We start from the raw sequence: 20,971 nt of genomic DNA, 5'->3' as shown, positions 1-20,971 counted from the left end.
TAGAGAAGGTCTAGACTCTAGTCCCTTCCCTTCCAGACCCTCATCCCAACTCTCCAAACCTGGGTCCTGCTGTGGGTGAACACACACACACACACACACACACACACACACACACACACACAGCATGTGATCCTCATCTGAGGGCTTATTTTTCATTAATGATGGATAACAATAACAACAACAGTAATGATGGAAACCGCCCTCTGTGCCTGGACTGTCCTCAACATCCTCCCCTGCATTAGTCCTCGCAGCACCCATCCCCCTAAGCTGGTTCGTTATCTACTAGTAACTCCATTTGAAAGAGGAGAGACCCGCACCAGCACCCCAGGTTAGGCGTCCAAAGCCACAGCCTGTGGTGGGGCGGCTCCTTCCTCTATCACTGACTGAACACCTACTCAGCGCTACCTGGCAGAAGGCCTGAACACCTGACCCCGGCTGGGGTACAGTGGGGGGAGCCCAGCATGAAGACCAAGGGAGAGCTCCCGTGGGCACAGAAGGGAGCTGGGCCCTGCAGAAGTGCCCCCCCAGCCCAGGTGGCTTTTCTTTGAGGAGCTGCCCTCACCCGCCCACTGGTTCTGGGCATGGAAGGCTCTTTCCAGAAGCTGTCTGTGCGTCCACTTTGTGCGGTGACAGGCATTCTGACCTCTGAACTCCCTCTCAGCCTCAAAGCCCTGGGGATTCTCTCCTCCCTCTGCTGGGTCCATGAGCCCCCTGGGGCGTGTAGCTGGGACAAGGCTGAAGCCTGAAGCAGCCATGTGTCCCCCGCCACCTGCTTGCGGATTTACCCCTCTTTCAGCTACCCTGTGCCAGCCCTGGCTTGGGGGCTGGGTGGGGAGCCTGGGCCCTGGCCCCGCAGCCCGGGCTTCTGGACAGGACCACAGGGCATTCAGGGCCAGGCCTGGGACATGGGCACGAGATGCGAAACCAAGGTGCTCGGGGTTGTGTTTTCTGCCTGAGTGGGGAGCAGCGTGGCGGAGGGTGAGGGGAAGGACAAGTCCACAAGGGGCCTGGCCCAGAGTAAACTCACCACCGATTTTGAAAAAACGGGAGGAGAGATGGGACTTCCCTGGTGGTCCAGTGGTTAAGACTCTGCGCTTCCACTGCAGGGGACACGGGTTCGATCCCTGGTTGGGGAACTAAGATCCCTCAAGCCATGCTAGTGAGGAAAAAAAAAAAAAAGGGAAGAGAGAAAGAGGAAGTGACAGGAGAAACTTGTAGACAAAGGAGTGAAATGGAGGAAGCCGGAACAGGTTGCAGAGGTCAGAAATCACTGGCCCCATAGGGCCTGTGTGTATTTCTTGTCCACAAATAGTACATAAGTACTTATTCGCTTACGCGCTAATGGTCCCTCTCCCCCAGGTGACCTGTGTTTGTCCCACTGAAGCCAAGCTTGGGGTAAGGGCCCCGTAATTATCTTTCAGATGATAATGACAATGTTTGTTTTCTAATGCTGGTGCTGCCTTCTAAACAGAGCTCAAACCCACTCTTGGGCAACCACAGTATCAAGAAAGATGCTACTCCTGACGGGTTTTCCCAAGAGGGTCTGTTCTCACCCTTTTTTTTTTTTGGCCATACTGTGCAATTTATGGGATCTTAGTTCCCCAATGCAGGGATTGAACCCAGGCCCTCGGCAGTGAGAGCATGGAGTCCTAACCACTGGACCACCAGGGAATTCCCTTTTCACCCATTTCTTTTTTTTTAAAATTAATTTATTTTTATTTTTGGCTGTGTTGGGTCTTCGTTGCTGCATGCAGGCTTTCTCTGATTGCGGCGAGCGGGGGCTACTCTTTGTTGCGGCGCATGGGCTTCTCATTGCGGTGCCTTTTCTTGTTGTGGAGCACGGGCTCTAGGTGCACGGGCTTCAGTAGTTTTGGCACACAGGCTCAGTAGTTGTGGCTCGTGGGCTCTAGAGCACAGGCTCAGCAGTTGTGGCGCACAGGCTTAGTTGCTCCGCAGCATGTGGGATCTTCCCGGACCAGGGCTCGAACCCGTGTCCCCTGCACTGGCAGGTGGATTCTTAACCACTGCGCCACCGGGGAAGCCCCCTTTTCACCCATTTCTGAGCCCACAGGGACTCTACCCCTTTGGCCCCAGGCCAGGCAGCTCCCCTCCCCCCAGCCTCACCCTGGGGCCAGAAATGGGTGTGACAGAACCAGAGCTGGGCTCCAGTGTCCAGTCCCTTCCTCAGTCCCTAGTGGATGCTCGGTCTGGATCTTGGTTCTGGCCTTCTGGCCTCACGCAGCAAGGGCCTGGGGTGAGGGTACTAGGGACCCCAGTAAGGTGGGGGGAGCAGAGGTCTGTGTACCTGCAGGGCAGGGCCAGCCGGCTGGCCTGAGCCTAAGCAGGGTGGTGGGTTGGTGCTGGTTCTGTAGTAATGCTGGGCGCCATTGCAGGTTCGTCATGGCCTCAGGGAACTGGGCTGGGGCTCCATCGAAATCCTTGAATGGTTCTGGCTGGCACCTTGACAATGGCAAGCCGCCCTTGGAGGCAGCATGAGTCAGGCAGGTCATTCAGTGCCAGTCACAGCTGTATTGATAATAGTAATGGGCGTCATGGCCTTGGGCAAGTTAATTAGTGCCTTCAAGCCTCAGATTCCATTTTTTTTTCAGATACCATATTAAAGAGTGGGGATATCACACCCATTAGGATCCCTGCTATTTAAATAAATAAATAAACAAACCCAACAACAGGAAATAAGTATTGGTGAGGACGTGGGCAGATTGGAACCCTTGTGCCCTGTTGGCGGGAGTATGAAATGCTGTAGCCAGGGTGGTCGAGGCCTCTGGGCTGGGATGAACCTCGCTCGGGGTGGAGCCAGGGGAGCCACAGCCAGTACAGTGGTAGCAGCTGGACTGACCATTGCTGCTGCAGAGTTTGCAGGCTTTTTTTTTTCGGTACGCGGGTCTCTCACTGTTGTGGCTTCTCGCATTGCGGAGCACAGGCTCCGGACGCGCAGGCTCAGCGGCCATGGCTCACGGGCCCAGCCGCTCCGCGGCATGTGGGATCTTCTCGGACCGGGGCACGAACCCGTGTCCCCTGCATCGGCAGGCGGACTCCCAACCACTGCGCCACCAGGGAAGCCCTTGTAGGTTGTCTTATGCTTTGCAAGCCAAGAAACACATGAAGCCTCAAGTTTTTCAAAGTCTACCAAAATGTGCCTTCTGTGGTGGTTATTACAGAGGTGGGTTTGAACCCAAAATGACAAAATGGGAGGCAGCATTAGCATGGTAATTAGTGTAAGCCCTACTGCCAGTAAAGGAAAAATAAGAAATGTTTATTAACGAGCTATGCTTTTAAATCACATGACAAGGGGGGGGATCTCTTTATATAGCAGCCCAAAATCAGTGATGCTAAAGATTTACTAGAAGGTCAAACTGAAAAATGAAATAAATGTATGATGAAGTTTACTTTTTTTTTTTTAGGCCGAGCCACGCAGCTTGGGGGATCTTAGTTCCCCGACCAGGGATCGAACCCAGGTCCTCGTCAATGTAAGCACAGAGTCCTAACCACTGGACCACCAGGGAATTCCCATATGATGAATTTTAAGTTCTTATTCACTTATGTACTTGAGTACCAGCTTTTTAAAAATAAAGTGCCTCAAAACTTAAAATGGTGTAGACACCCCTCAAAAAACGAAACACAGAGTTATCATAGGATCCAGCAAGCCCACTTCTGCGAATATCTCCAAAAAAATTGAAAGCAGACTCTTGAACAGGTATTTGAACACCCATGTTCAGAGTTATTCACAATGGCCAAAAGGTGGGAACAACTCAAATACACGTCCATTGACTGATGAATGAATGAACAAAATGATAAATAGATACAATGGAGTATTATTCAGCCTTAAAGAGGAAAAAGCATTCTGACACATGCTACAACAGGGATGAAACTTGAGGACATTATGCTAAGTGAAATAAACCAGTCACAAAAAGACAAATTCTGAATGTTTTCACTTACGTGAGGCACCTGAAGTAGTCAGATTCATAGAGACAGAAAGTAGATGGTGGTCAACAAGGCTGGGGGGAGGGGAATGGGGAGTTAGTGTTTAGTGGGAAAAGTTTCAGTTGGCAAGATGATTGAGTTCTAAAGATTGGTTATGCAACCATGTGAATATACTTTATCACACTACTGAACTGTACGCTTAAAAATGGTTAGTATAATAAACGTTATGTTGTGTGTATTTTACCGCATTAAAAAGAAACATGAGATTACACTACTCACCAAGCAGCGTCCTTGAGAGGGTGTAACGAGGGGACTTCCGTCTAAGATCTTAGGGTGGTATCCTGCACAAAGTAGGGGCGGGCTCCATGGGCCTGCAACCTGGGCAGCCATACAGGGCCCCTGAGCTCAGATCGGTCCCTCACTTGGTTAATGCTGCTGTAGTTGTGTTGAAATTCCTAATAATTTTTGAACAAGGGTACGTGCATTTCCATTTTGCATGGCGTCCTACAAATTATGTAGCTGGTTCTGCCCCTCAGCCAATGGGAGGCTGGTGGTTCTTAGTGAAAAAGACACCTGGACAGACCTTGCCATCAACCTCGTTCAGAAAGAGCTGGTGAAGGATGTGCCGTGTTGGGGGTGGAGAAGGGTATGGGGGCCACATGACAACAGCACCCCTCCCTGGGGGTTGAGGAGCAGTGGGGCCACCTGCCAAGGGAGGAGAGGGCCACAGACAGCAGAGGCTGGTAAGGGGCTGAGCCATATCACCCCAAGATGGGGCCCCGACCATCGCCGAGTTGGTATTTCAAGTCTCCCCCGGCAGACAGTGGCCCCAAGGAACCAGCCTCAGAAACCAGCCATCGAAGGAACGTCTCATACGCGAAACAGTGTTTATTGAACACCTACTATGAGCCAGCGGTAAACACACCATCTGTGATCCTCCCGTTCTCATTCACATTCTGGGTTTAAGGACTGAGGCCGGGAACCAAGGAGGGACCAGTGTCAGCAGTGGGGTGTGAACCCGTCCAGTCGGGCTCCAGATTAGTGCTGGCTCCACTAGATGGCGCTAAACGTAAATAATGATGGGCGCAAAGAGCTCCACGGGCCAGGGAGGGGTTGTGCGGAGGTTTCTGGAATGCCCGCAAGCAAAGCTCAGAGCATCACCTTGAAAGTGCAGCCGTCTCTCCAGAAGGCGGCTCTTTGTTTTTCAGGGAGGCAGTAGTGTGAATGATCAGGTTTCCTAGGTTCAAATCCAGGCTCTGCCACTTAAAAGTTCCACACATTTTCACAACTTTTAAATTTTTATTTTTCTTGCTTAATATAAGTTTTATTTGATATTCTTCCTAGCTTTTCATTGCTTTTTAAAAAAATTCACAACTTTTTAACTGATGAAATAAAAATATAATAACAATTGAGTATAATTTTTTTTGTAATACAGGTCTACTAATGAGAAGAATGGATTTCTTTGGGGGGCAGGAGAGGAGATAATTTCACTTAATTGGGGTCCAAAGTTAGCGTGTTCCCTAACAAATCGGCTGCAAACGGTCACAAGTAAAAATCATTCTTAGCTTTCTGGAGCCGGTAGTGGGCTGGATTCGGCCAGTGGTTTGCTGACTCTTGATCTAGTATTTTATCTGTGTTAACTGTTTCCTTGGCATTCAATTTTCCTTTTGCTGAATTTTGTGCCTTTCTTGAATGTTCTTGGTCTTTAATGTTTTTGGCTGAGTGTCTGAACTCTCTCTTTTATGAACTATTCTCAAGGTTCACGGACTGAACTGAATGTTTATGTCTCCCCTCACCACCCCCGACCCCCCCCACCCTCTCATTCCTGTGCTGAAATCCTAATCCCCAATGTGATGGTATTAGGAGGTGGGCCTTAGGGAGGTGATTAGGTCATGAGGGTGGAGCCCTCATGAATGGGATTAGTCCCTGTATGAGCCGCCAGAGAGCTCCCTCACTCCTTCTGCCATGTGGGGACTCAGCAAGATGATTATCCAGGAATCAGGAAGCAAGCCCTCACCAGACACCGAATCTGCTGGCACCAGAATGGCGAGAAATATATGTGTTGTTTAGAAGGCACCCAGTCGCTGGTGTTTTTGTGTTCGAGCAGCCCAAATGGACTAAGACACATGGATTCATCCTAAGTGTCAGAGGACTGCTCTCTAAGGAGACCGACCAGTGATTACCTTACTTAATTTTCTGGCCAACTGTCCATGTCACTGCTTCTTATCTCAGGGTAATTTCAGAGTTTTGTTCAGAAAACTGATTATGGGTGGAACTTCTCTCTTTTGCATGTTGGGGAGCATTTGTCCTCATTTTTATTGGGGTTGCCCGTTTATCTGTTCTTATCTCATCTTCCAGGAATTCCTCACTGTTTTTTTTGTCTATTGGGAGTATTTCTACTAGTCTTCCAACTATGTCATGGATTTCTAGCAGATGATCACTTATGCAGTCTGTAGTTCGACTAACTTAACACCAAAAGGGAGATGTGTCTTTGAAAAGAATTTAACAACCAACAATTGCAGTTTAGTACTTTATACAATGGTTATCCTTCAAAACGTATAAACTGGGATCTGCTATAACTTGTGCTGTGATACTCCAAGGTGACATCTCCCCTTGTGCCTGAGTCCTTCTGCCCATGTGAGGAAGATGGGAGTGCCCCATATGAGCAATCCCCCTTGCCTGCCTGGTGGAGCTAAGAACACCAGTGATAACGCAGAATGACAAACGGATCCTCACTAGCCACAAAGGCATGATTTCGGAACAGATGATTTTTTTTTTTGGCCGTGCCTCAGGGCTTGCGGGATCTTAGCTCCCCAACCAGGGATGGAAACCCGGTCCCAGCAGTGAAAGCGCAGAGTCCTAACCACTGGACCACCAGGGAGTTCCCAGAACCAGATGATCTTAAAACAAAACCTTTTAGAGAAATTCCTTTATTTGCATGTTTTTGGTATTCAGATTCCTGGATAGTTAATTTTCTATTGTATTTTTCTATTTCTCCTTCTGCCATTTCAGTGAGATTTTGGGGTGTGAAAAGATGTTCAGTCCACTGTTTCAAAATGGAAAAAAGTTTGTTTTTTATTTTTTTAATTTTTAAAAATATTTATTTTTATTATTTATTAATTTATTTTTAATTTTTATTTTAGTTGCGGCAGGTGGACTCTTCATTGCAACACAATGAAGTTGTGGTGCATGGGCTCCAGAGCATGTGGGCTCACTAGTTGTGGTGCACAGGCTTAGTTGCCCCTCAGCACGTAGGATCTTAGTTCCCCGACCAGGGATTGAACCTGCATCCCCTGCGTTGGAAGGCAGATTCTTAACCACTGACCACCATGGAAGTCCCAAAAGTTTGTTTTTTAACTTTATTTTATTGAAGCTTTAAAAAATTTAAAAATAATACTTTTGTGCTACTAAAAAATTCAGACAATAAGAAATATAGGCTATAAGAAGAGAAAGTACTTTCTGTGCCAACTCCTGAAGAGAATGACTCTTAACAGTAACTGCATATCTTTTTTCAAGCTTTTTTTATGCCTCTTATATATAATGCATATACATATTAATGATTTTTAAAATCATACTATACAAAGTTGTGTAATTTTCACTTTTCATTTAATATATTATGTATATGTTTCCAGGTCAGCACACATAGATCCACTTTATCCCTTTAATAGGTAAATACTATTTCATTAAATTGATGAACTTTAATTTAGCCAATAAGACTTCTGCTAAAAAACATTTATATTTTTCCCAATTTTTTTTTCTTTTTTTTTTTTTTTTGCGGTACGCGGGCCTCTCACTGTTGAGGCCTCTCCCGTTGTGGAGCACAGGCTCCGGACGCGCAGGCTCAGCGGCCATGGCTCACGGGCCCAGCCGCTCCGCGGCATGTGGGATCTTCCTGGACCGGGGCATGAAACCCGTGTCCCCTGCATCGGCAGGCGGACTCTCAACCACTGCACCACCAGGGAAGCCCATGCGCCACCAGGGAAGCCCCCAGTTTTTAATTATTAGAAATAATACTGCTTTAAATGCTATGGTACACATATCTTTGTTTACCTGTGAGAGAATTTCTATAGAATAAACTCCTAAAACTGGGATTTATAGGTTAAAGATTATATAATTAAACATGTATTAAAAGTCTGATGAATATTGCCCAATTGCCAGCCTTCTAAAAGCTATGCTAATATTCACTTCTATTAGTAGTGGATGTGAGTGCTTTTTTCCCTTATCCTTTCTAACATGAGTTGTAACTGTATCTTAAATTTTTGCCAATTTTGTCAGTAAAAAATACCTCATTAAACATTTTAATATCCTTAATTTTTAGTGACTTGGGCATATTTTCATATTTTTACTTACCATCTTTCTTTATCCTTCTGCTCTGGAATTTGTGGTTCCATTTCTTCTGCCAATTTTTGTATTTTTTTCTTATCGATTTGTGCAAACGCTTTGTATATTGTGGATATTAACTAATGCTTTGTCAGATGATGGACACATTTTCAGTTTATCATTTAACTTAGTTGATTGTAGTTTTGGCCTCTTATGTTTTTACAACTCGTGAAGACGGATCTTTCTAGGCCCAACAGGAAACTGAGATACTATACAGGAAAAAGGTTAACAGATTTTAACTACATTAAAACTAATAACATATTAAGGAGTCTGGATGTTACCTTGATGGCAATGGAAAGTCCTTAAAGACTTTTTACCTAGATTTACATGATTAGATTAGCATTGAGATTCTTAGTTTCCTGTCTGTCTCCTGGGACTACCTAGCTCCCAGTTAATTCTTCACATTGGCTGGAACTTTTCCTACTGTTTGCTCTTGTGCTGTTGGTCTCCTCCCACTGCCTGCACCTAAGCCTTCTGGTATTTTGGCTGCTGGTGACGCTGTTTGGCGTGGCATGTACTCTGCACAGGGGCAGGACATGGTAAGACATGTTAAACATCTTCCTAGGTGCTATTCACCTAGGAATTTAAACACTTTTGCATTCTTGAGAGATGGAGATCATTATTCCCATTTCTCCATGAAAAAAATGTAATTAAGAGGCTGGAGGCTTCCCTGGTGGCACAGTGGTTAGGAATCTCCCTGCCAATGCATGGGATGTGGGTTCGAGCCCTAGTCCGGAGGATCCCACATGCCGCGGAGTAGCTGGGCCTGTGCGCCACAACTACTGAGCCCACGTGCCACAACTACTGAGGCCCACGTGCCTGGAGGCCGTGCTCCGCAACAACAGGGGAAGCCACCGCAGTGATAAGCCCATGCACTGCAGTGAAGAGGGCCCCCGCTCGCTGCAACTGGAGAAGACCCACGTACAGTAACAAAGACCAAATGCAGCCATAAATAAATAAATTTATTAAAAAAAGAGAAAAGGCTGGGATTTTCCTGTGCCCAGACACCTAGAATGTAACAGAGCAGGGATGTAAATTCTGTGTCTCTTCTTTTATGCTGCCTTCAAGTACATTTTCATGGCTGACAGATGTCTGGGGTACATGCTCTTTTATTTTGTATTAATTCAGCAAGTATTTGAGCAATTAGTATTTGTGCCTTTTTTTTTTTAATAATCTTCCCAACAACCCTTCAATATAGGTGCTACGGTCCCATTTACAGACAAGAAACTGAGGCAAGAGAAGTGACGGTGACCTGCCAAAAGCCACAAAGCTAGTAGATTTTGAAGCAAGGATTCAATCTAGGCCTGGCTTGTTTTTCTGAGTTTTTTGGCCATGCGTGCGCGGCTTGTGGCATCTTAATTCCCCAACCAGTGACTGAACCCGCGCCCTTGGCAGTGAAACCACGGAGTCCTAACCACTGGACCGCCAGGGAATTCCCCTGGCTTCAGTTTTAAATTTCTCACTAGGCTAGGCTGCCTCTTCCTAACAGAAGGCGTTTTAAAAATCTAGTTTGAGGACCTAAACCTGTCCCACGCTCAGGGAATACTTCACCAATGAGGTTACCTCTTTGAGTAGGCCATTTATTGATTACTGGCTGCTGAGCACAACTTGTTATCCTTACAACAATAGCACTAGGGAGGTGCTATGAACAGTCCTAGTTGTACAGATACTGAAGCTGAGCAGCAGAGGGGATAAAGAGCCGACTGGACCCAGGGCCCCAGGCATCATACCGCTCTACCTCCCACTATCAGGCTCGATCCCGACCCCTCGCAACCTCATTTCTGGGCCCTGAAGGTTGCAAGGCTCCCGGGGGTGGACGACTGACTCCTCGTAGGATCTCAGCGCCAGGCGTAGCAGGCCACCGGCATAGAGGTGTAGAGACCGGCAGGGAAAGTCTGACCCCGGAAGCAGTCGCGGCGCTGGCAAGGCCGCGTCTTCGGTTGCCAGGGCGCCGCCCCGGAAGTAGAGCCGTTTCGCGCCGGGTAGCGGTTCGCATCCTCCTCTGAGCGCCGAGTGGGGTTGGAGGCGGGGCCGGGCCGCGGCGCCGGGCCGCCGTGCTCTGCGCTTCTGGGCGCTCCTCCGCGCTGTGCGCCCACAGGTGAGGCCCCGCCGCCGAGGCCGCCGCCTCCGGGGACCGAGGGTGTGGCCGTGCCCGGTGGGCGAGTGCGCATGCGCGAACGATTGTGGGCCCTGGTCTACGGGGCCGGAAAGGTGCGGTTTAGATGCTGCTCGCTGGACTCGCGTTCTCCGGGAAGCCTGCGCTGACCACTGTGCCCCTCTTCCTCCTCCGAGTTCCTATGACTTAACTTGTGCCGCTCGATCCTTGTAATTGCAGTCTTCTTATTATTGGTTATCCCAGAATTTCATTGTTCCTAGGCTTTTTCATTCATTTGCAATCTGTATTGTTCCTATTGGCATCTTGCAGGGCGCGGTGTACCTGTGGCTAGAGCTCTGGACAGGAGACAGGAGATAAGTGTTCCCCGCCCTGCTCACCTCTCTCTGGGGGACTGTTTTCCCATCATTAGACGGGGTGGGGTGGTGGTAGTCATACACCCCTAGAGTAGCTGTGGCATTACAGGGGATTCATTCTAGACCTAAAAGTATCTGGTCGTTGTAAGCCGTTTGGAGGTTTGTTTGCAAAGCGGTTCTTTGTTCAGGAAATATTTAATGAGCACATTTGGGTGCTGGGTTGTGACAGTACAAAAAGATTGGCCCTGCCCTGCACTCAGGGAGTTACAGGCACTGGTAAACAGGTACGTGGAGCATGGGGGTGAGGAGACGGGCAGGGCAACACAGCTGCGACTGAATGCTGCACGGCACTGATGTGAGGTCATTTATATTGTTACTTTGTTTAAAGATGGCTCTTTTTTCCCTTTTCAAAAAAGACTTAACTAGCTGGAAAAGAATGCAAGTGTCCTAGGATCCTGGCCTAGCTGGGACTTTATTTTTTCTTTTTTTGCGGTACGCGGGCCTCTCACCTTTGTGGCCCCTCCCGTTGCGTAGCACAGGCTCCGGACGCGCAGGCTCAGCGGCCATGGCTCACGGGCGCAGCTGCTCCGCAGCATATGGGATCTTCCCGGACCGGGGCACGAACCCGTGTCCCCTGCATCGGCAGGCGGACTCTCAACCACTGCGCCACGAGGGAAGCCCAGCTGGGACTTTATTGAAACTGATAGTGATCAAAGTGTCTGGGGTAGGGGGATGAGGGCAGAGACTGCTCCCATTTTCCGATGGCTGGACCCAGAAGAGTGAAGTGACTCCCATGAGGGTGAGTCCCCCGCCCTCCGCTGTTTCTCCTCAGAGGTTGTTCTAACTTTTGTCTGGGAGTAGTCATAACTCCAGGAGGTACAAGGCCTCTTGGCAGAGCTCTGTCCTCCTGGGGTTGTAGGCACAGAGATTTCCCAAGATGTTCCCTCGCTCGGTGGAAATCAGCTAAACTCCAGGCCTCCTATTTCTCACCAGGGTAAAGCTGTGGAAGTGTTTATGGGTGATGGTTTCCTGGGTCTCCCCCTTGGGACTTACAGCCCCTGTAGGGCTGGGCTGCGCCTACTTCATTGCTTGGCACAAACAGTGCTTGTTTGACTGTGTGTGTGGAGGGAATTCACGTCTTTATTTTTGTTAATTCGTCACGTATTGGTTGAGAGCCTGCTATTGCTAGACACTGTTCTGGGTGCTGGGATTCAGCAGGAGATAACGTGGCACAGCACTGCTGCTCACAATGTGACGTATCTGTGTCAGACAGACAGTCACCAAGGAACCAAATACATGAACTAGACCAGGTCTTTTCTTTTTTAAAATAATTAATTAATTTATTTTTGGCTGCGTTGGGTCTTTGTTGCTGCGCGCAGGCTTTCTCTAGTTGCGGCGAGCGGGGGCTACTCTTCGTTGAGGTGCGCAGGCTTCTCATCGCGGTGGCTTCTCTTGTTGCGGAGCACAGGCTCTAGGCATGCGGGCTTCAGTAGCTGTGGCGCATGGGCTCCACAGTTGTGGCTCGCGGGCTCTAGAGCGCAGGCTCAGTAGTTGTGGCGCACGGGCTTGGTTGCTCCGCGGCATGTGGGATCTTCCTGGACCAGGGTCGAACCTGTGTCCTCTGCATTGGCAGGCGGATTCTTAACCACTGCACCACCAGGGAAGTCCCTTTTTAAAAAAAATTAAATTAAATTAAATTATTTATTATTTATTTATTTTTGGCTGTGCCAGGTCTTCGTTGCATGCAGCACACGGGATCTTTGTTGCAGCATATGGACTTCTTAGTTGTGGCAGGCATGCGGGATCTAGTTCCCTGACCAGGGATCGAACCCGGGCACCCTGCATTGGGAGCATGGAGTCTTACCCACTGGACCACCAGGGAAGTCTCATAGGCCAGGTCTTTTCAAACTTGCACTTGCATAAGAATCGCCTGAGAGCTTGTTAAGACACAGATTCCTGGGCCCCGCTCCCAGAGAGTCTGAATGTGTACACTCTTGCGTGTGCATGGGGGGAGCTGGAAGATTTGTATTTCTAACGAGCTCCAGGTTGTGATGCGGATGCTGCTGGTCCGCGGACCATGCTTTGAGTTGACGCCGACTAAACAACTGTGTACAACGTGAGCACCACGGAGAAGTAAAGTGACAGCTCTGTAAAGGGGGAGGATTGAGACTGGGAAGCCCAGTCTGAGGAGCTGACCTTGGAGAAAGGGCCAGATGTGGGGGAAGAGCAAAGCCTTAAGACTGGATGCCGCTTGACGGGTGTGGGGAGCTGAAAGAGGCTGGCGCCTGGAGAGGGAAGACAGGTGGGAAGGGCGCTGGGAGACAAGGCCCGAGAGGCATGGGGGTCCCAGGTCACTCTGGGCCAGCCTTGCAGGCCATGGGTGGACTGCTAGGTTTATTCTCAGTGCAGTGGGAAGCCGCTGCAGGCTTATGAAAGGAGTGACAAGATCTGCTTTGTGTCTGAAAAGATTGGTCTGCTGCTGGGTGGGGAATGTGTTGCCATGGGGTGAGAATGGGGCCAAGGAAGCCAGTTGTGGCCTGGGTTGTGGGGATGCTGGGGAGAGACACAGACGGATCCGAAATTTCTGGGGGTGGAGCGGGCATGATTTGCTGCTGGACTGGACTGATGGTTACTTCCTCCCCAGGACTGAGGTTGGATTTTGTTAGGTTGTTAAAGCACTTTTCCACTGGGGCTGCCGCTGGTTGAACACGTCTCTTGCCTTCGCTGGATCAGGACTGTCCAGGAGCACCTGGTCCCGGGTGGCTTTCCGTCTCCCGTCACCCGCCTGGCACGGAGTGGCTGTCGGTGCCCAGTGGATGTATGAGAAACTACAGTATCGGTGGCCCGGACGCCCAGGGATGTCCTGGCGGAAACCTGTTCTCAGGCTTGTGAAGATCCTGCCCACTTGCCCCAGGAGGGGGACCCACGGCGTTCTGGAAATAACCAGCAACGGTCTGGTTTTAGGATGGCTTTCCGAGGCTGACATGCCTCAGGCAGTGACAGCCCACTCTGACTTCAAGCTGTGAGCAGCACGAGGACCAGCGCGTCACTCTCTGCTTTTCCTGATTAGGCTTTTATGATGCTCAGTTTGAAAGTAGCTGACCCTGTGGCTTAAAATTCTGAGGTGTCAGTTCATATGAACCAGTAGAGAGGTAACGTGTCAAGTTCATCACATAATACCGCTAATTCCACTTTTTTTTTTCTTTTCTATTTTAGGAGGAAGCCACAGGAAACCCATCTGACATCAGGTATTTATCTATTTACCTGATAAAGAGATAAGGCTTAGTATTTCCTAGGGTTGGGAAGGCGTCAGCCCTGGCTTCCGTAATGTGGGGACTGGCCAGCTGGTTCCTTAGTCTGTTCTACAGATGATACCTGAGCCCCCTCATTGTGCCTGGCCCTGGCTGGGTGCTGGGGGACCCACCCCCTGCCCTGTGGGGTCGATGACGCCTGACAAGGGGGATGCATGTAATGACGGTTGACACCCCCGTGTGGGAGGGAGACTGTGCGGGTGGCCACGGCAGCAGTCTCTGCTCTGCCTCTTGTTTTCTAAGCCCCACATTCCCGTCTGTAAGTGAGGAGAGTACCTGCCTGCCGGCCTCAGGTGAGCCGTAACTATGTACCCAGTAGAGAAGGATCTACACACACACCACCCAGCCCGGGGCCTGATGCATCCTGGTGTTCGGGGAGTGGTAGCTGTTGTTTCAGCGATGATAGAAATACGTACTCACTTACTGTGTAAGGGCGGGGCCTGGCAAGCCCGCCGGGAGGAGGAGCTGGAAAGGAGGCGCGTGCGGAGCCGAAATCGGGGGCAGCTTCAGGGTGAAGCTCTTTCTGCCTGATGCGCTCGTTTCAAACCCAGTTGACGGTCTGGAGAACCTGCTGTGTGCCAGGTCCACGCCCAGCTGACCTTGCAGTAATCCCAGCAGCACCGCCCAGGAGCTGTCACTTTCTTTCTTTCTTTTTTTTTTTTTTTTAACATTTTTATTGGAGTATAATTGCTTTACAATGGTGTGGTATTTTCTGCTTTGTAACTGAGTGAGTCAGTTCTTTCCCATTTATTTCACTGGGGAGGCTGAGGCCCGGGGAGGACTTGCCAGGATCCGCAGCCCGCAGGGGCGGCTCCATGGCTCAGATGCGTCTCTAAACGCACTGGGTCTCTAAGCCTCGGGTGTGGAGGGAACTGCCCTCCCTCCTTTGGCCCTTCCCAAGGCTGCCTTTTCATCTGCTCTCGGTGGCGGTTTCCACATTGATTTGGTGCATTTCTGCAAAGAGGTTCTTTTAAAGGAGAGGGGGCCTTCCCTCGTCTTTTCCTTTTTTAACCGTAAATGACTGTCTTGTCTTCTTGCTCAGCACTTTACTGTGCTCTGTTCCCCAAATATATATACGTAAACCTCCTTATGGGTGTACGTTTCTTACTCTTCGTTTTCCCCTAGTGTTTAGGATGGTTGTCTCTTGTATTAGTTTCCTAGGTCTGCGGTATCAAAGTGCCCCAAACTGGGTGGCGCAGTGAGGCCAGAAGCCTGAAATCAAGGTGTTGGCAGAGCCGTGCTCTCTCTGAAGATTCTAGGGGAGGGTTCCTTGCGGCTTCCAGCTTCTGGGAGCCCCGGGCATTGCTTGGCTTGTTGCAGCCTTACCTCTGATCTCTGCCTCCATCTGCACATGGCTGCCTTCCCTCTGTCTGTCTGTCCGTTCTTGTGTCTTCACAAGGCGTTCACTGCCTGTGTGTCTGTGTCCAACTTTCCATCTCATAAGAGTACCTGTCATTGGATTAAGGCTGACCCGAATGACCTCATCGTAACTGCAAAGACCATACTTTGACCAAATAAGGTCACGTTTACAGGTACCCGGGTTAGGACTTCAGTGTATCTTTTCAGGGGCACAGTTCAACCCATACCATTTTCAGGGAAGCAATGAGTCGGGTTCCAAGGACCCAGCCTTGAGGACTTGTCCATCAGTCACTCCCACAACAAGGAGTCATTTTTTGCGTCTCATGTGCTGAAGGGCTGGAGATAATGGGGTCGGGCAAATGGACTGTAGGTTTCGCTTCAAATGCTCCCCTTTAAATCTAGAATCAGTGGGTTGAGAGGGAAACGGGTGACTACGAGAGTCCCTCGCCTCAACGTTTATGGAAGGAACGTACATAAAGAACTGAAATGCAAGTTGGAAAGTTCTGAGTGCCCGCAAGGATGGCAGGAAGGGTCTGCAGGGGGTCCCGAGGAGGGAAACACTAATTCCAGTGAAGGCGATGAGAATGGCCCCCTGGGGGAAGTGGCCTTTGAACTGTGCCCCGCGTGGTTGGTGGAGCTGGATAAAGAGCGGTGGAGAGAGACGTTAGGATGGAGGGACAGCGCGGGCACAGGTTCGCGGGCGAGCACATGAGCACGGAGCAGCAGAGGGGGGTGCGTTCAGCCAGAGCAAGGGCTGCGTGAAGTGAAGGGGTGGCCTGGCAGCTTGGGAAGGTCAGCGGGAGCCAATAAGTAATTAATTCAGAAGTACTTATCACGACAAGAGAGGAACCCAAGGCATCCTCCGTTGGGCACTTAAACAGAAGATGCCATCCACTGAATGTTCTGGTTAGTTACCATTTGGCTGTATTCATAAACGGTTAGAACACCTCTTGATCTTGTGCTGTGTACATTTCTCTGTGTATTAATGTTTTTTCTCATTTTTAATATTTTGGCTGCATGGCATGTGGGATCTTAGTTCCCCAACCAGGGGTCAGACCTGTGCCCCCTGCATTGGAAGCATGGAGTCTTAACCACTGGACTGCCAGGGAAATCCCTAATTTTTTTTTCTTTTTAATTTATTTTTGGCTGCATTGGGTCTTAGTTGTAGCATGTGGGCTCTTCTTTGCGGCACATGGGCTCTGTAGTTTGCGGCACATGGGTTCTCTAGTTGAGGCGCGTGAGCTCAGTAGTTGCAGTGCACGGGCTTAGTTGCCCTGCGGCATGTGGATCTTAGTTCCCCGACCAGGGATCGAACCTGCATCCCCTGCCTTGGAAGGTGGATTCTTAACCAGTGGACCACCAGGGAAGTTCCCCTAATTTTTTTTTCCCCTAATTTTTAAAAAATTTTATTGAAGTATAGTTGATTTACGATGTTGTGTTAAATTCTGCTGTACAGCAGTGTTTCAGTTATACGTGCATCTATTCTTTTTCATATTTATTTCCAGTATGGTTTATCACAGGATATTGAATATATTTAGTTCCCTGTGCTATACAGTAGGACCTTGTTGTTTATCCATTCTATATATAGTAGTTTGCATCTGCTAATCCCAAACTCCCAATCCTTCCCTACCCTACCCTGTCTCCCTTGGCAACCACAAGTCTGTTCTCTATGTCTGTGAGTCTGTTTCTGTTTCATAGATATGTTCATTTGTGTTATATTTTAGATTCCACATATAAGTGATATCATATGATATCTGTCTTTCTCTTTCTGACTTACTTGGCTTAGTATAATAATCTCTAGGTCCATCCACGCTGCTTCAAATGGCATTATTTCATTCTTTTTTATGGCTGAGTAATATTCCGTTGTATATACATACCACATCTTCCTTATCCATTTATCTGTTGATAGATATTTAAGTTGTTTCCATGTCTTGGCTATTGTAAATAGTGCTGCTATGAACATTGGGGTGCATGTGTCTTTTCAAATTATATTAGTTTTCTCCAGATATATGCCCAGGAGTGGGATTGCAGGATCATATGGCAACTCTGTTTTTAGTTTTTTGAGGAACCGCCATACTGTTTTCCATAGTGGCTGCACCAATTTACATTCCCACCGACAGTGTAGGAGGGTTCCCTTTTCTCCACACCCTCTCCAGCATTTGTTATTTGTAGACTTTTTGATGATGGCCGTTCTGACTGGTGTGAGGTATTACCTCATTGTAGTTTTGATTTGCATTTCTCTAGTAATTAGCAATGATGAGCATCTTTTCTTGTGCCTGTTGGCCATCTGCGTGTCTTCTTTGGGGAAATGTCTATTTAGGTCTTCTGCCCATTTTTTGATTGGGTTTTTTTTTTTGTTATTGACTTGTATGAGCTCTTTGTATGTTTTGGGAATTAAGCATTTGTCAGTTGCATCATTTGCAAACATTTTCTCCCAGTCCATAGGTTGTCTTTTCATTTTGTTTATGGTTTCCGCTGCTGTGCAAAAGCTTATGTTTGATTAGGTCCCATCTGTTTATTCTTGCTTTTATTTCTATTGCCTTGGGAGACTGACCTAAGAAAACTGGTACAATTTATGTCAGAGAATGTTTTGCCTATGTTCTCTTCTAGGAGTTTTTTGGTGTCATGTCTTATATTTAAGTCTTTAAGTCATTTTGAGTTTATTTTTGTTGTACTGTGAGGGTGTGTTCTAACTTCAGTGATTTTCATGAGGCTGTCCAGCTTTCTCAACACCACTTGCTGAAGAGACTGTCTTCTGCATTGTATATCCTTGCCTCCTTTGTCAAAGATTAATTGACCATATGTATGTGGGTTTATTTCTGGGCTCTCTAATCTTTTTTTTTTAATACATTTTTTTTTATTTTTGGCTGCGTTGGGTCTTCGTTGCTGCGCGTGGGCTTTTCTCTAGTTGCAGCGAGCAGGGGCTACTCTTCGTTGTGGTGCGCAGGCTTCTCACTGCAGTGGCTTCTCTTGTTGCGGAGCACGGGCTCTAGGCACGTGGGCTCAGTAGTTGTGGCTCGCGGGCTCTAGAGTGCAGGCTCAGTAGTTGTGGCGTATGGGCTTAGTTGCTCCATGGCATGTGGGCTCTTCCCAGATCAGGGCTCGAACCCGCGTCCCCTGCACTGGCAGGCACATTCTTAACCACTGCGCCACCAGGGAAGTCCCTGGGCCTTCTATTCTATTCCACTGATCCATATGTCTGTTTTTGTGCCAATCATTTGTGTATTTTATTTTAGGTAAGAATCCGAGTCAAAATTTGGTGAAACTGAAGAGAAATTGGATGTTCCCGGTGGCTCCATAAGTACCTATGGTAGGTCCGGGCTGAGATGTTTTCCTTGGTGACCACTTGTCCACACAGCAGGTGGAGGGTGCAGGGGGCCGAGAGGAAACCCACCCTTCTCGGAGGCTCCATTTCCTGCTCAGTAAAGTGAAGGTGAGAATATTTGCCCCATCGGCCTTATTGGGTTTAGGAGTGTACCCTTGGAAGTATTTTCAGACTATTTTATGACTGAAGTGCAGCACACGTATAAAGTATGGCCTTTATCATTATTCTGTGTTGTTGCTCTTACTTCTGCGTCATCTCCAGGTGGGAGCTGTGGCGGGAGTGAGGTCGCCCAGTGAGACTGGCGCTTGAAGTGCAGGGTGTGGGTTGTGGTGTAGGCACTACCTGGCTTGGGGGTGATTCTCACCGAAATCCTGTGTCTGCAGTTGGACTCTAGGGGGCAGAGTACGAGCAGGATTGGTCAGGGATGCAGGGCTGTTCAGACTGAAATCAAATACAGGCCGACCTCAGAGATAACTGCAGATTCCAGTCCAGACCACCGCAGTGAAGCGAATTATCGCAAGAAGGCAAGTCACATGAGTTTTTTGGTTTCCCACTGGATTTAAAAGTTATCTTTACACTGTACTGCAGACTGTATTGGGCGTTAGCAACTTGTCTAAAAGAGGTACATGCCTTAACTAAATATTTTATTGCTAAAAAATGGTAGGCATCACCTGCGCCTTCAGTGAGTTATAGTAGTAACACCAAAGATCACTAGATCACAGATCACCGTAGCACATATATAATAATGAAAAAGTGTGAAATATTACAAGAATATTGTGACACAGAGACACGAAGTGAGCAAATACTGTTGGAAAAATGGTGCCGACAGACTTGCTCGATGCAAGGTTGCCACAAAACTTCAATTTGTAACACACGCAGTATGTGCAAATCACCGGTGGTGAAAAAGTAAACTCCCCTCAGCAGTCGGCCTGGACAGTGCAAGAGGGTGTGAGGCGTGCGGGGTTTGCTCCGGTACAGACATGAGTTACCGGCACACGGGGACTCGGCTTCTGTGGTGCTTCTGCCATCATTTCCGTGTGGTGGCTGCTGACCTGCACGTGGGTCATGACCGATCAGTCAGCAACCTTATGTGGCTGTCATGTGGCACTTAGAGCTTGCAGAGAGCGGTCCATTTATTCCTCACTTTGACCCTGTGGGCGTTGTCATCATCCTGATGAAGGCCAAGTTCACAGAGGGAAGGGCTGGGCTGTGTGGAAAGAGGTTTAGCGTAGGGTCACCCTAGGTTTGGCTCAAGCCACCATCAGTCCCTTTGGTCTGTTCTTACACAGGCTCTTAACCTTTGAGCCTCAGCTTCCTCATCTGAAAACCGGGGATAATGACAATCGTATGAGATGCTTCCTGAGTGCTTCCTTACGTGCCAGGCACCGTTTTCGGTGCTTTACATGTGTTCACGCATTTACTTCTCACTCCAGCCTATGACATGGATAGATACTGTTGTTATCCCCATTTTACAGAGGGGGAAACAAGTTCGGAGAGGTTAAGTAACTTGCCCAAAGTCACACAGCTCGTGAGTGGTGGAGCTGGGCCTCAAACCCAAGCTCCGGGACCTATGCTTGACCACAGTCCCGCCTCGATGATACTACCCGCCTTGCTGGGCAACACGAGGAGGGAGTGGGCTGATGCTGGGTGGAAGCACCCCGAGCTCCGCCTGGTGGATTCTATCATGAGAGTGTCTTCTCTTTTCCTCTCCCAAGCAACACATGCCTGGGTCCCCATCTCTACGTCCCATGCCTTTTCTGCCCGGTTAAGTTGCCCCAAATGTGAAGCTATTACAAGTCCATGGGGGCGGTGCCTCCTTTCATAAAAGGCCCTCGAGGCTCATCAGGTCCCCCGGCTTTCAAGCCCAGTTTTTCACAGAAGCCCTTCTTCCTGAAAGCCCTTCACCTTCTGTGAAGAGGTACACAGAAGCGTAACAAATGCAGCCTTCTCTGGTCGGCGCTGGGGTGGGAGCCTGGAATCCTGGGCTGCCCCAGCAGTTTGAAAACGAGAATTCAAAGGAGGAAACAAGTTCAGAAACTTTCTCAAAGTCACATGGTGGTACTGACAGGCCTGTGACCACAGTCACTCATTCTCTCTGAAGTGATCATTTGCTGCATGCCAGGCACGGTGCCAGGCCCTGGGTGCAAAGCAGTGACAAAGAAAGCCAGCTCCTGCCCTCTAGCAA

At 48.8% G+C, this 20,971-nt stretch overlaps 1 pseudogene across 1 annotated transcript; it reads left to right on the top strand.

Annotated features, from left to right (window-relative positions):
- The first annotated feature begins 2,792 nt into the window (after positions 1–2,792).
- LOC309968976 (mitochondrial import inner membrane translocase subunit TIM14-like) lies at positions 2,793–3,385 on the top strand (annotated as a pseudogene). The gene is made up of 2 exons: positions 2,793–2,879; positions 3,076–3,385. The product of its transcript is annotated as a mitochondrial import inner membrane translocase subunit TIM14-like (transcript).
- Positions 3,386–20,971: the final 17,586 nt, after the last annotated feature.

This window comes from Leucopleurus acutus (genome assembly GCF_964270905.1).
Source record: "Leucopleurus acutus genome assembly, chromosome: 11".
In the NCBI taxonomy this organism is placed as follows: Eukaryota; Metazoa; Chordata; class Mammalia; order Artiodactyla; family Delphinidae; genus Leucopleurus; species Leucopleurus acutus.
Note: the sequence above shows the minus strand (reverse complement) of the source record. Positions and strands in the feature narration are given on the sequence as shown.